Source organism: Oncorhynchus clarkii, chromosome 9, assembly GCF_045791955.1.
Source record: "Oncorhynchus clarkii lewisi isolate Uvic-CL-2024 chromosome 9, UVic_Ocla_1.0, whole genome shotgun sequence".
Taxonomy (NCBI): Eukaryota; Metazoa; Chordata; class Actinopteri; order Salmoniformes; family Salmonidae; genus Oncorhynchus; species Oncorhynchus clarkii.
In genome coordinates, this window is record NC_092155.1 from 35428479 (window position 1) to 35442609 (window position 14131).

The following is a 14131-nucleotide window of genomic DNA, read 5'->3' on the forward strand; positions in this document are numbered from 1 at the left end:
GGATACAATGTTTTAAACATAACTGTTCAAACTAGATGATAGGGACACTGGACAATTTTCAGCAAGTTGCAGCAATTGAACTACAAAAATAACCACTTTTCCATAAACAAGGTCTAAATCATGTTTGGTTGCACTTTGGAAGTACATTTTTTACAGAACTGTTCAAACTAGATGATAGGGACACTGGACAATTTTCAGCAAGTTGCAGCAATTGAACTACAGAAATAACCACTTTTCAATAAACAAAGTCTAAAATCATGTTTGATGCAATCTGGATACAATGTCTTAAACATAACAGTTCAAACTAGATGATAGAGACACTGTGGACAATTTTCAGCAAGTTGCAGCAATTGAACTACAGAAATAACCACTTCTCCATAAACAAGGTCTAAAATCATGTTTGATGCACTCTGGATACAATGTTTTAAACATAACTGTTCAAACTAGATGATAGGGAAACTATGGCCAATTTTCAGCAAGTTGCAGCAATTGAACTACAGAAATAACCACTTTTCCATAAACAAGGTCTAAAATCATGTTTGATGCACTCTGGATACAATGTTTTAAACATAACTGTTCAAACTAGATGATAGGGACATTGGACCATTTTCAGCAAGTTTCAGCAATTGAACTACAGAAATAACCACTTTTCAATAAACAAGCTGTAACATCATGTTTGATGAACTCTGGATACAATGTTTTAAACATAACTGTTCAAACTAGATGATAGGGACAATTTTCAGCAAGTAGCAGCAATTGAACTACAGAAATAACTACTTTCCATAAACAAGCTCTAAAATCATGTTTGATGAACTCTGGATACAATGTTTAAAAAATAACTGGATACAATGTTTAAAACATAACTGTTCAAACTAGATGATAGGGACAATTTTCAGCAAGTTGCAGCAATTGAACTACAGAAATAACCACTTTTACATAAACAAGGTCTAAATCATGTTTGGTTGCACTTTGGAAGTACATTTTTTACAGAACTGTTCAAACTAGATGATAGAGACACTGTGGACAATTTTCAGCAAGTTGCAGCAATTGAACTACAGAAATAACCACTTTTCAATAAACAAAGTCTAAAATCATGTTTGATGCAATCTGGATACAATGTCTTAAACATAACAGTTCAAACTAGATGATAGAGACACTGTGGACAATTTTCAGCAAGTTGCAGCAATTGAACTACAGAAATAACCACTTCTCCATAAACAAGGTCTAAAATCATGTTTGATGCACTCTGGATACAATGTTTTAAACATAACTGTTCAAACTAGATGATAGGGAAACTATGGCCAATTTTCAGCAAGTTGCAGCAATTGAACTACAGAAATAACCACTTTTCCATAAACAAGGTCTAAAATCATGTTTGATGCACTCTGGATACAATGTTTTAAACATAACTGTTCAAACTAGATGATAGGGACATTGGACCATTTTCAGCAAGTTGCAGCAATTGAACTACAGAAATAACCACTTTTCAATAAACAAGCTCTAACATCATGTTTGATGAACTCTGGATACAATGTTTTAAACATAACTGTTCAAACTAGATGATAGGGACAATTTTCAGCAAGTAGCAGCAATTGAACTACAGAAATAACTACTTTCCATAAACAAGCTCTAAAATCATGTTTGATGAACTCTGGATACAATGTTTAAAACATAACTGGATACAATGTTTAAAACATAACTGTTCAAACTAGATGATAGGGACAATTTTCAGCAAGTTGCAGCAATTGAACTACAGAAATAACCACTTTTACATAAACAAGGTCTAAATCATGTTTGTTGCACTTTGGAAGTACATTTTTTACAGAACTGTTCAAACTAGATGATAGGGACACTGGACAATTTTCAGCAAGTTGCAGCAATTGAACTACAGAAATAACCACTTTTCCATAAACAAGGTCTAAATCATGTTTGGTTGCACTTTGGAAGTACATTTTAAACAGAACTGTTCAAACTAGATGATAGGGACACTATGGACAATTTTCAGCAAGTTGCAGCAATTGAACTACAGAAATAACCACTTTTCCATAAACAAGGTCTAAATCATGTTTGGTTTCACTTTGGAAGTAAATTTTTTACAGAACTGTTCAAACTAGATGATAGGGACACTGGACAATTTTCAGCAAGTTGCAGCAATTGAACTACAGAAATAACCAATTTTCCATAAACAAAGTCTAAAATCATGTTTGATGCAATCTGGATACAATGTTTTAAACATAACAGTTCAAACTAGATGATAGAGACACTGTGGACAATTTTCAGCAAGTTGCAGCAATTGAACTACAGAAATAACCACTTTTCCATAAACAAGGTCTAAAATCATGTTTGATGCACTCTGGATACAATGTTTTAAACATAACTGTTCAAACTAGATGATAGGGACACTATGGCCAATTTTCAGCAAGTTGCAGCAATTGAACTACAGAAATAACCACTTTTCCATAAACAAGGTCTAAAATCATGTTTGATGCACTCTGGATACAATGTTTTAAACATAACTGTTCAAACTAGATGATAGGGACACTGGACAATTTTCAGCAAGTTGCAGCAATTGAACTACAAAAATAACCACTTTTCCATAAACAAGGTCTAAATCATGTTTGGTTGCACTTTGGAAGTACATTTTTTACAGAACTGTTCAAACTAGATGATAGGGACACTGGACAATTTTCAGCAAGTTGCAGCAATTGAACTACAGAAATAACCACTTTTCAATAAACAAAGTCTAAAATCATGTTTGATGCAATCTGGATACAATGTCTTAAACATAACAGTTCAAACTAGATGATAGAGACACTGTGGACAATTTTCAGCAAGTTGCAGCAATTGAACTACAGAAATAACCACTTCTCCATAAACAAGGTCTAAAATCATGTTTGATGCACTCTGGATACAATGTTTTAAACATAACTGTTCAAACTAGATGATAGGGAAACTATGGCCAATTTTCAGCAAGTTGCAGCAATTGAACTACAGAAATAACCACTTTTCCATAAACAAGGTCTAAAATCATGTTTGATGCACTCTGGATACAATGTTTTAAACATAACTGTTCAAACTAGATGATAGGGACATTGGACCATTTTCAGCAAGTTTCAGCAATTGAACTACAGAAATAACCACTTTTCAATAAACAAGCTGTAACATCATGTTTGATGAACTCTGGATACAATGTTTTAAACATAACTGTTCAAACTAGATGATAGGGACAATTTTCAGCAAGTAGCAGCAATTGAACTACAGAAATAACTACTTTCCATAAACAAGCTCTAAAATCATGTTTGATGAACTCTGGATACAATGTTTAAAAAATAACTGGATACAATGTTTAAAACATAACTGTTCAAACTAGATGATAGGGACAATTTTCAGCAAGTTGCAGCAATTGAACTACAGAAATAACCACTTTTACATAAACAAGGTCTAAATCATGTTTGGTTGCACTTTGGAAGTACATTTTTTACAGAACTGTTCAAACTAGATGATAGGGACACTGGACAATTTTCAGCAAGTTGCAGCAATTGAACTACAGAAATAACCACTTTTCCATAAACAAGGTCTAAATCATGTTTGGTTGCACTTTGGAAGTACATTTTTTACAGAACTGTTCAAACTAGATGATAGGGACACTGGACAATTTTCAGCAAGTTGCAGCAATTGAACTACAGAAATAACCACTTTTCAATAAACAAAGTCTAAAATCATGTTTGATGCAATCTGGATACAATGTCTTAAACATAACAGTTCAAACTAGATGATAGAGACACTGTGGACAATTTTCAGCAAGTTGCAGCAATTGAACTACAGAAATAACCACTTCTCCATAAACAAGGTCTAAAATCATGTTTGATGCACTCTGGATACAATGTTTTAAACATAACTGTTCAAACTAGATGATAGGGAAACTATGGCCAATTTTCAGCAAGTTGCAGCAATTGAACTACAGAAATAACCACTTTTCCATAAACAAGGTCTAAAATCATGTTTGATGCACTCTGGATACAATGTTTTAAACATAACTGTTCAAACTAGATGATAGGGACATTGGACCATTTTCAGCAAGTTGCAGCAATTGAACTACAGAAATAACCACTTTTCAATAAACAAGCTCTAACATCATGTTTGATGAACTCTGGATACAATGTTTTAAACATAACTGTTCAAACTAGATGATAGGGACAATTTTCAGCAAGTAGCAGCAATTGAACTACAGAAATAACTACTTTCCATAAACAAGCTCTAAAATCATGTTTGATGAACTCTGGATACAATGTTTAAAACATAACTGGATACAATGTTTAAAACATAACTGTTCAAACTAGATGATAGGGACAATTTTCAGCAAGTTGCAGCAATTGAACTACAGAAATAACCACTTTTACATAAACAAGGTCTAAATCATGTTTGTTGCACTTTGGAAGTACATTTTTTACAGAACTGTTCAAACTAGATGATAGGGACACTGGACAATTTTCAGCAAGTTGCAGCAATTGAACTACAGAAATAACCACTTTTCCATAAACAAGGTCTAAATCATGTTTGGTTGCACTTTGGAAGTACATTTTAAACAGAACTGTTCAAACTAGATGATAGGGACACTATGGACAATTTTCAGCAAGGTGCAGCAATTGAACTACAGAAATAACCACTTTTCCATAAACAAGGTCTAAAATCATGTTTGATGCACTCTGGATACAATGTTTTAAACATAACTGTTCAAACTAGATGATAGGGACATTGGACCATTTTCAGCAAGTTGCAGCAATTGAACTACAGAAATAACCACTTTTCAATAAACAAGCTCTAACATCATGTTTGATGAACTCTGGATACAATGTTTTAAACATAACTGTTCAAACTAGATGATAGGGACAATTTTCAGCAAGTAGCAGCAATTGAACTACAGAAATAACTACTTTCCATAAACAAGCTCTAAAATCATGTTTGATGAACTCTGGATACAATGTTTAAAACATAACTGGATACAATGTTTAAAACATAACTGTTCAAACTAGATGATAGGGACAATTTTCAGCAAGTTGCAGCAATTGAACTACAGAAATAACCACTTTTACATAAACAAGGTCTAAATCATGTTTGTTGCACTTTGGAAGTACATTTTTTACAGAACTGTTCAAACTAGATGATAGGGACACTGGACAATTTTCAGCAAGTTGCAGCAATTGAACTACAGAAATAACCACTTTTCCATAAACAAGGTCTAAATCATGTTTGGTTGCACTTTGGAAGTACATTTTAAACAGAACTGTTCAAACTAGATGATAGGGACACTATGGACAATTTTCAGCAAGTTGCAGCAATTGAACTACAGAAATAACCACTTTTCCATAAACAAGGTCTAAATCATGTTTGGTTTCACTTTGGAAGTAAATTTTTTACAGAACTGTTCAAACTAGATGATAGGGACACTGGACAATTTTCAGCAAGTTGCAGCAATTGAACTACAGAAATAACCAATTTTCCATAAACAAAGTCTAAAATCATGTTTGATGCAATCTGGATACAATGTTTTAAACATAACAGTTCAAACTAGATGATAGAGACACTGTGGACAATTTTCAGCAAGTTGCAGCAATTGAACTACAGAAATAACCACTTTTCCATAAACAAGGTCTAAAATCATGTTTGATGCACTCTGGATACAATGTTTTAAACATAACTGTTCAAACTAGATGATAGGGACACTATGGCCAATTTTCAGCAAGTTGCAGCAATTGAACTACAGAAATAACCACTTTTCCATAAACAAGGTCTAAAATCATGTTTGATGCACTCTGGATACAATGTTTTAAACATAACTGTTCAAACTAGATGATAGGGACACTGGACAATTTTCAGCAAGTTGCAGCAATTGAACTACAAAAATAACCACTTTTCCATAAACAAGGTCTAAATCATGTTTGGTTGCACTTTGGAAGTACATTTTTTACAGAACTGTTCAAACTAGATGATAGGGACACTGGACAATTTTCAGCAAGTTGCAGCAATTGAACTACAGAAATAACCACTTTTCAATAAACAAAGTCTAAAATCATGTTTGATGCAATCTGGATACAATGTCTTAAACATAACAGTTCAAACTAGATGATAGAGACACTGTGGACAATTTTCAGCAAGTTGCAGCAATTGAACTACAGAAATAACCACTTCTCCATAAACAAGGTCTAAAATCATGTTTGATGCACTCTGGATACAATGTTTTAAACATAACTGTTCAAACTAGATGATAGGGAAACTATGGCCAATTTTCAGCAAGTTGCAGCAATTGAACTACAGAAATAACCACTTTTCCATAAACAAGGTCTAAAATCATGTTTGATGCACTCTGGATACAATGTTTTAAACATAACTGTTCAAACTAGATGATAGGGACATTGGACCATTTTCAGCAAGTTGCAGCAATTGAACTACAGAAATAACCACTTTTCAATAAACAAGCTCTAACATCATGTTTGATGAACTCTGGATACAATGTTTTAAACATAACTGTTCAAACTAGATGATAGGGACAATTTTCAGCAAGTAGCAGCAATTGAACTACAGAAATAACTACTTTCCATAAACAAGCTCTAAAATCATGTTTGATGAACTCTGGATACAATGTTTAAAACATAACTGGATACAATGTTTAAAACATAACTGTTCAAACTAGATGATAGGGACAATTTTCAGCAAGTTGCAGCAATTGAACTACAGAAATAACCACTTTTACATAAACAAGGTCTAAATCATGTTTGTTGCACTTTGGAAGTACATTTTTTACAGAACTGTTCAAACTAGATGATAGGGACACTGGACAATTTTCAGCAAGTTGCAGCAATTGAACTACAGAAATAACCACTTTTCCATAAACAAGGTCTAAATCATGTTTGGTTGCACTTTGGAAGTACATTTTTTACAGAACTGTTCAAACTAGATGATAGGGACACTGTGGACAATTTTCAGCAAGTTGCAGCAATTGAACTACAGAAATAACCACTTTTCCATAAACAAGGTCTAAAATCATGTTTGATGCACTCTGGATACAAAGTTTTAAACATAACTGTTCAAACTAGATGATAGGGACACTGTGGACAATTTTCAGCAAGTTGCAGCAATTGAACTACAGAAATAACCACTTTTCCATAAACAAGGTCTAAAATCATGTTTGATGCACTCTGGATACAATGTTTTAAACATAACTGTTCAAACTAGATGATAGGGACACTATGGCCAATTTTCAGCAAGTTGCAGCAATTGAACTACATAAATAACCACTTTTCCATAAACAAGGTCTAAAATCATGTTTGATGCACTCTGGATACAATGTTTTAAACATAACTGTTCAAACTAGATGATAGGGACACTATGGCCAATTTTCAGCAAGTTGCAGCAATTGAACTACAGAAATAACCACTTTTCCATAAACAAGGTCTAAAATCATGTTTGATGCACTCTGGATACAATGTTTTAAACATAACTGTTCAAACTAGATGATAGGGACACTGGACAATTTTCAGCAAGTTGCAGCAATTGAACTACAGAAATAACCACTTTTCCATAAACAAGGTCTAAATCATGTTTGGTTGCACTTTGGAAGTACATTTTTTACAGAACTGTTCAAACTAGATGATAGGGACACTGGACAATTTTCAGCAAGTTGCAGCAATTGAACTACAGAAATAACCACTTTTCAATAAACAAAGTCTAAAATCATGTTTGATGCAATCTGGATACAATGTCTTAAACATAACAGTTCAAACTAGATGATAGAGACACTGTGGACAATTTTCAGCAAGTTGCAGCAATTGAACTACAGAAATAACCACTTCTCCATAAACAAGGTCTAAAATCATGTTTGATGCACTCTGGATACAATGTTTTAAACATAACTGTTCAAACTAGATGATAGGGAAACTATGGCCAATTTTCAGCAAGTTGCAGCAATTGAACTACAGAAATAACCACTTTTCCATAAACAAGGTCTAAAATCATGTTTGATGCACTCTGGATACAATGTTTTAAACATAACTGTTCAAACTAGATGATAGGGACATTGGACCATTTTCAGCAAGTTGCAGCAATTGAACTACAGAAATAACCACTTTTCAATAAACAAGCTCTAACATCATGTTTGATGAACTCTGGATACAATGTTTTAAACATAACTGTTCAAACTAGATGATAGGGACAATTTTCAGCAAGTAGCAGCAATTGAACTACAGAAATAACTACTTTCCATAAACAGGCTCTAAAATCATGTTTGATGAACTCTGGATACAATGTTTAAAACATAACTGGATACAATGTTTAAAACATAACTGTTCAAACTAGATGATAGGGACAATTTTCAGCAAGTTGCAGCAATTGAACTACAGAAATAACCACTTTTACATAAACAAGGTCTAAATCATGTTTGTTGCACTTTGGAAGTACATTTTTTACAGAACTGTTCAAACTAGATGATAGGGACACTGGACAATTTTCAGCAAGTTGCAGCAATTGAACTACAGAAATAACCACTTTTCCATAAACAAGGTCTAAATCATGTTTGGTTGCACTTTGGAAGTACATTTTTTACAGAACTGTTCAAACTAGATGATAGGGACACTGTGGACAATTTTCAGCAAGTTGCAGCAATTGAACTACAGAAATAACCACTTTTCCATAAACAAGGTCTAAAATCATGTTTGATGCACTCTGGATACAAAGTTTTAAACATAACTGTTCAAACTAGATGATAGGGACACTGTGGACAATTTTCAGCAAGTTGCAGCAATTGAACTACAGAAATAACCACTTTTCCATAAACAAGGTCTAAAATCATGTTTGATGCACTCTGGATACAATGTTTTAAACATAACTGTTCAAACTAGATGATAGGGACACTATGGCCAATTTTCAGCAAGTTGCAGCAATTGAACTACATAAATAACCACTTTTCCATAAACAAGGTCTAAAATCATGTTTGATGCACTCTGGATACAATTTTTTAAACATAACTGTTCAAACTAGATGATAGGGACACTATGGACAATTTTCAGCAAGTTGCAGCAATTGAACTACAGAAATAACCACTTTTCCATAAACAAGGTCTAAATCATGTTTGGTTGCACTTTGGAAGTACATTTTTTACAGAACTGTTCAAACTAGATGATAGGGACACTATGGACAATTTTCAGCAAGTTGCAGCAATTGAACTACAGAAATAACTACTTTCCATAAACAAGCTCTAAAATCATGTTTGATGAACTCTGGATACAATGTTTAAAACATAACTGGATACAATGTTTAAAACATAACTGTTCAAACTAGATGATAGGGACACTGTGGACAATTTTCAGCAAGTTGCAGCAATTGAACTACAGAAATAACCACTTTTCCATAAACAAGGTCTAAAATCATGTTTGATGCACTCTGGATACAAAGTTTTAAACATAACTGTTCAAACTAGATGATAGGGACACTGTGGACAATTTTCAGCAAGTTGCAGCAATTGAACTACAGAAATAACCACTTTTCCATAAACAAGGTCTAAAATCATGTTTGATGCACTCTGGATACAATGTTTTAAACATAACTGTTCAAACTAGATGATAGGGACACTATGGCCAATTTTCAGCAAGTTGCAGCAATTGAACTACATAAATAACCACTTTTCCATAAACAAGGTCTAAAATCATGTTTGATGCACTCTGGATACAATGTTTTAAACATAACTGTTCAAACTAGATGATAGGGACACTATGGCCAATTTTCAGCAAGTTGCAGCAATTGAACTACATAAATAACCACTTTTCCATAAACAAGGTCTAAAATCATGTTTGATGCACTCTGGATACAATTTTTTAAACATAACTGTTCAAACTAGATGATAGGGACACTATGGACAATTTTCAGCAAGTTGCAGCAATTGAACTACAGAAATAACCACTTTTCCATAAACAAGGTCTAAATCATGTTTGGTTGCACTTTGGAAGTACATTTTTTACAGAACTGTTCAAACTAGATGATAGGGACACTATGGACAATTTTCAGCAAGTTGCAGCAATTGAACTACAGAAATAACTACTTTCCATAAACAAGCTCTAAAATCATGTTTGATGAACTCTGGATACAATGTTTAAAACATAACTGGATACAATGTTTAAAACATAACTGTTCAAACTAGATGATAGGGACACTGTGGACAATTTTCAGCAAGTTGCAGCAATTGAACTACAGAAATAACCACTTTTCCATAAACAAGGTCTAAAATCATGTTTGATGCACTCTGGATACAAAGTTTTAAACATAACTGTTCAAACTAGATGATAGGGACACTGTGGACAATTTTCAGCAAGTTGCAGCAATTGAACTACAGAAATAACCACTTTTCCATAAACAAGGTCTAAAATCATGTTTGATGCACTCTGGATACAATGTTTTAAACATAACTGTTCAAACTAGATGATAGGGACACTATGGCCAATTTTCAGCAAGTTGCAGCAATTGAACTACATAAATAACCACTTTTCCATAAACAAGGTCTAAAATCATGTTTGATGCACTCTGGATACAATGTTTTAAACATAACTGTTCAAACTAGATGATAGGGACACTATGGCCAATTTTCAGCAAGTTGCAGCAATTGAACTACATAAATAACCACTTTTCCATAAACAAGGTCTAAAATCATGTTTGATGCACTCTGGATACAATGTTTTAAACATAACTGTTCAAACTAGATGATAGGGACACTGGACAATTTTCAGCAAGTTGCAGCAATTGAACTACAGAAATAACCACTTTTCCATAAACAAGGTCTAAATCATGTTTGGTTGCACTTTGGAAGTACATTTTTTACAGAACTGTTCAAACTAGATGATAGGGACACTGGACAATTTTCAGCAAGTTGCAGCAATTGAACTACAGAAATAACCACTTTTCAATAAACAAAGTCTAAAATCATGTTTGATGCAATCTGGATACAATGTCTTAAACATAACAGTTCAAACTAGATGATAGAGACACTGTGGACAATTTTCAGCAAGTTGCAGCAATTGAACTACAGAAATAACCACTTCTCCATAAACAAGGTCTAAAATCATGTTTGATGCACTCTGGATACAATGTTTTAAACATAACTGTTCAAACTAGATGATAGGGAAACTATGGCCAATTTTCAGCAAGTTGCAGCAATTGAACTACAGAAATAACCACTTTTCCATAAACAAGGTCTAAAATCATGTTTGATGCACTCTGGATACAATGTTTTAAACATAACTGTTCAAACTAGATGATAGGGACATTGGACCATTTTCAGCAAGTTGCAGCAATTGAACTACAGAAATAACCACTTTTCAATAAACAAGCTCTAACATCATGTTTGATGAACTCTGGATACAATGTTTTAAACATAACTGTTCAAACTAGATGATAGGGACAATTTTCAGCAAGTAGCAGCAATTGAACTACAGAAATAACTACTTTCCATAAACAGGCTCTAAAATCATGTTTGATGAACTCTGGATACAATGTTTAAAACATAACTGGATACAATGTTTAAAACATAACTGTTCAAACTAGATGATAGGGACAATTTTCAGCAAGTTGCAGCAATTGAACTACAGAAATAACCACTTTTACATAAACAAGGTCTAAATCATGTTTGTTGCACTTTGGAAGTACATTTTTTACAGAACTGTTCAAACTAGATGATAGGGACACTGGACAATTTTCAGCAAGTTGCAGCAATTGAACTACAGAAATAACCACTTTTCCATAAACAAGGTCTAAATCATGTTTGGTTGCACTTTGGAAGTACATTTTTTACAGAACTGTTCAAACTAGATGATAGAGACACTGTGGACAATTTTCAGCAAGTTGCAGCAATTGAACTACAGAAATAACCACTTTTCCATAAACAAGGTCTAAAATCATGTTTGATGCACTCTGGATACAAAGTTTTAAACATAACTGTTCAAACTAGATGATAGGGACACTGTGGACAATTTTCAGCAAGTTGCAGCAATTGAACTACAGAAATAACCACTTTTCCATAAACAAGGTCTAAAATCATGTTTGATGCACTCTGGATACAATGTTTTAAACATAACTGTTCAAACTAGATGATAGGGACACTATGGCCAATTTTCAGCAAGTTGCAGCAATTGAACTACATAAATAACCACTTTTCCATAAACAAGGTCTAAAATCATGTTTGATGCACTCTGGATACAATGTTTTAAACATAACTGTTCAAACTAGATGATAGGGACACTATGGACAATTTTCAGCAAGTTGCAGCAATTGAACTACAGAAATAACCACTTTTCCATAAACAAGGTCTAAATCATGTTTGGTTGCACTTTGGAAGTACATTTTTTACAGAACTGTTCAAACTAGATGATAGGGACACTATGGACAATTTTAAGCAAGTTGCAGCAATTGAACTACAGAAATAACTACTTTCCATAAACAAGCTCTAAAATCATGTTTGATGAACTCTGGATACAATGTTTAAAACATAACTGGATACAATGTTTAAAACATAACTGTTCAAACTAGATGATAGGGACAATTTTCAGCAAGTTGCAGCAATTGAACTACAGAAATAACCACTTTTACATAAACAAGGTCTAAATCATGTTTGGTTGCACTATGGAAGTACATTTTTTACAGAACTGTTCAAACTAGATGATAGGGACACTGGACAATTTTCAGCAAGTTGCAGCAATTGAACTACAGAAATAACCACTTTTCCATAAACAAGGTCTAAATCATGTTTGGTTGCACTTTGGAAATACATTTTTTACAGAACTGTTCAAACTAGATGATAGGGACACTGTGGACAATTTTCAGCAAGTTGCAGCAATTGAACTACAGAAATAACCACTTTTCCATAAACAAGGTCTAAAATCATGTTTGATGCACTCTGGATACAATGTTTTAAACATAACTGTTCAAACTAGATGATAGGGACACTGGACAATTTTCAGCAAGTTGCAGCAATTGAACTACAGAAATAACCACTTTTCCATAAACAAGGTCTAAATCATGTTTGGTTGCACTTTGGAAGTAAATTTTTTACAGAACTGTTCAAACTAGATGATAGGGACACTGGACAATTTTCAGCAAGTTGCAGCAATTGAACTACAGAAATAACCAATTTTCCATAAACAAAGTCTAAAATCATGTTTGATGCAATCTGGATACAATGTTTTAAACATAACAGTTCAAACTAGATGATAGAGACACTGTGGACAATTTTCAGCAAGTTGCAGCAATTGAACTACAGAAATAACCACTTATCCATAAACAAGGTCTAAAATCATGTTTGATGCACTCTGGATACAATGTTTTAAACATAACTGTTCAAACTAGATGATAGGGACACTATGGCCAATTTTCAGCAAGTTGCAGCAATTGAACTACATAAATAACCACTTTTCCATAAACAAGGTCTAAAATCATGTTTGATGCACTCTGGATACAATGTTTTAAACATAACTGTTCAAACTAGATGATAGGGACACTATGGACAATTTTCAGCAAGTTGCAGCAATTGAACTACAGAAATAACCACTTTTCCATAAACAAGGTCTAAATCATGTTTGGTTGCACTTTGGAAGTACATTTTTTACATAACTGTTCAAACTAGATGATAGGGACACTGTGGACAATTTTCAGCAAGTTGCAGCAATTGAACTACAGAAATAACCACTTTTCCATAAACAAGGTCTAAAATCATGTTTGATGCACTCTGGATACAATGTTTTAAACATAACTGTTCAAACTAGATGATAGGGACACTGGACAATTTTCAGCAAGTTGCAGCAATTGAACTACAGAAATAACCACTTTTCCATAAACAAGGTCTAAATCATGTTTGGTTGCACTTTGGAAGTAAATTTTTTACAGAACTGTTCAAACTAGATGATAGGGACACTGGACAATTTTCAGCAAGTTGCAGCAATTGAACTACAGAAATAACCAATTTTCCATAAACAAGGTCTAAAATCATGTTTGATGCACTCTGGATACAAAGTTTTAAACATAACTGTTCAAACTAGATGATAGGGACACTGTGGACAATTTTCAGCAAGTTGCAGCAATTGAACTACAGAAATAA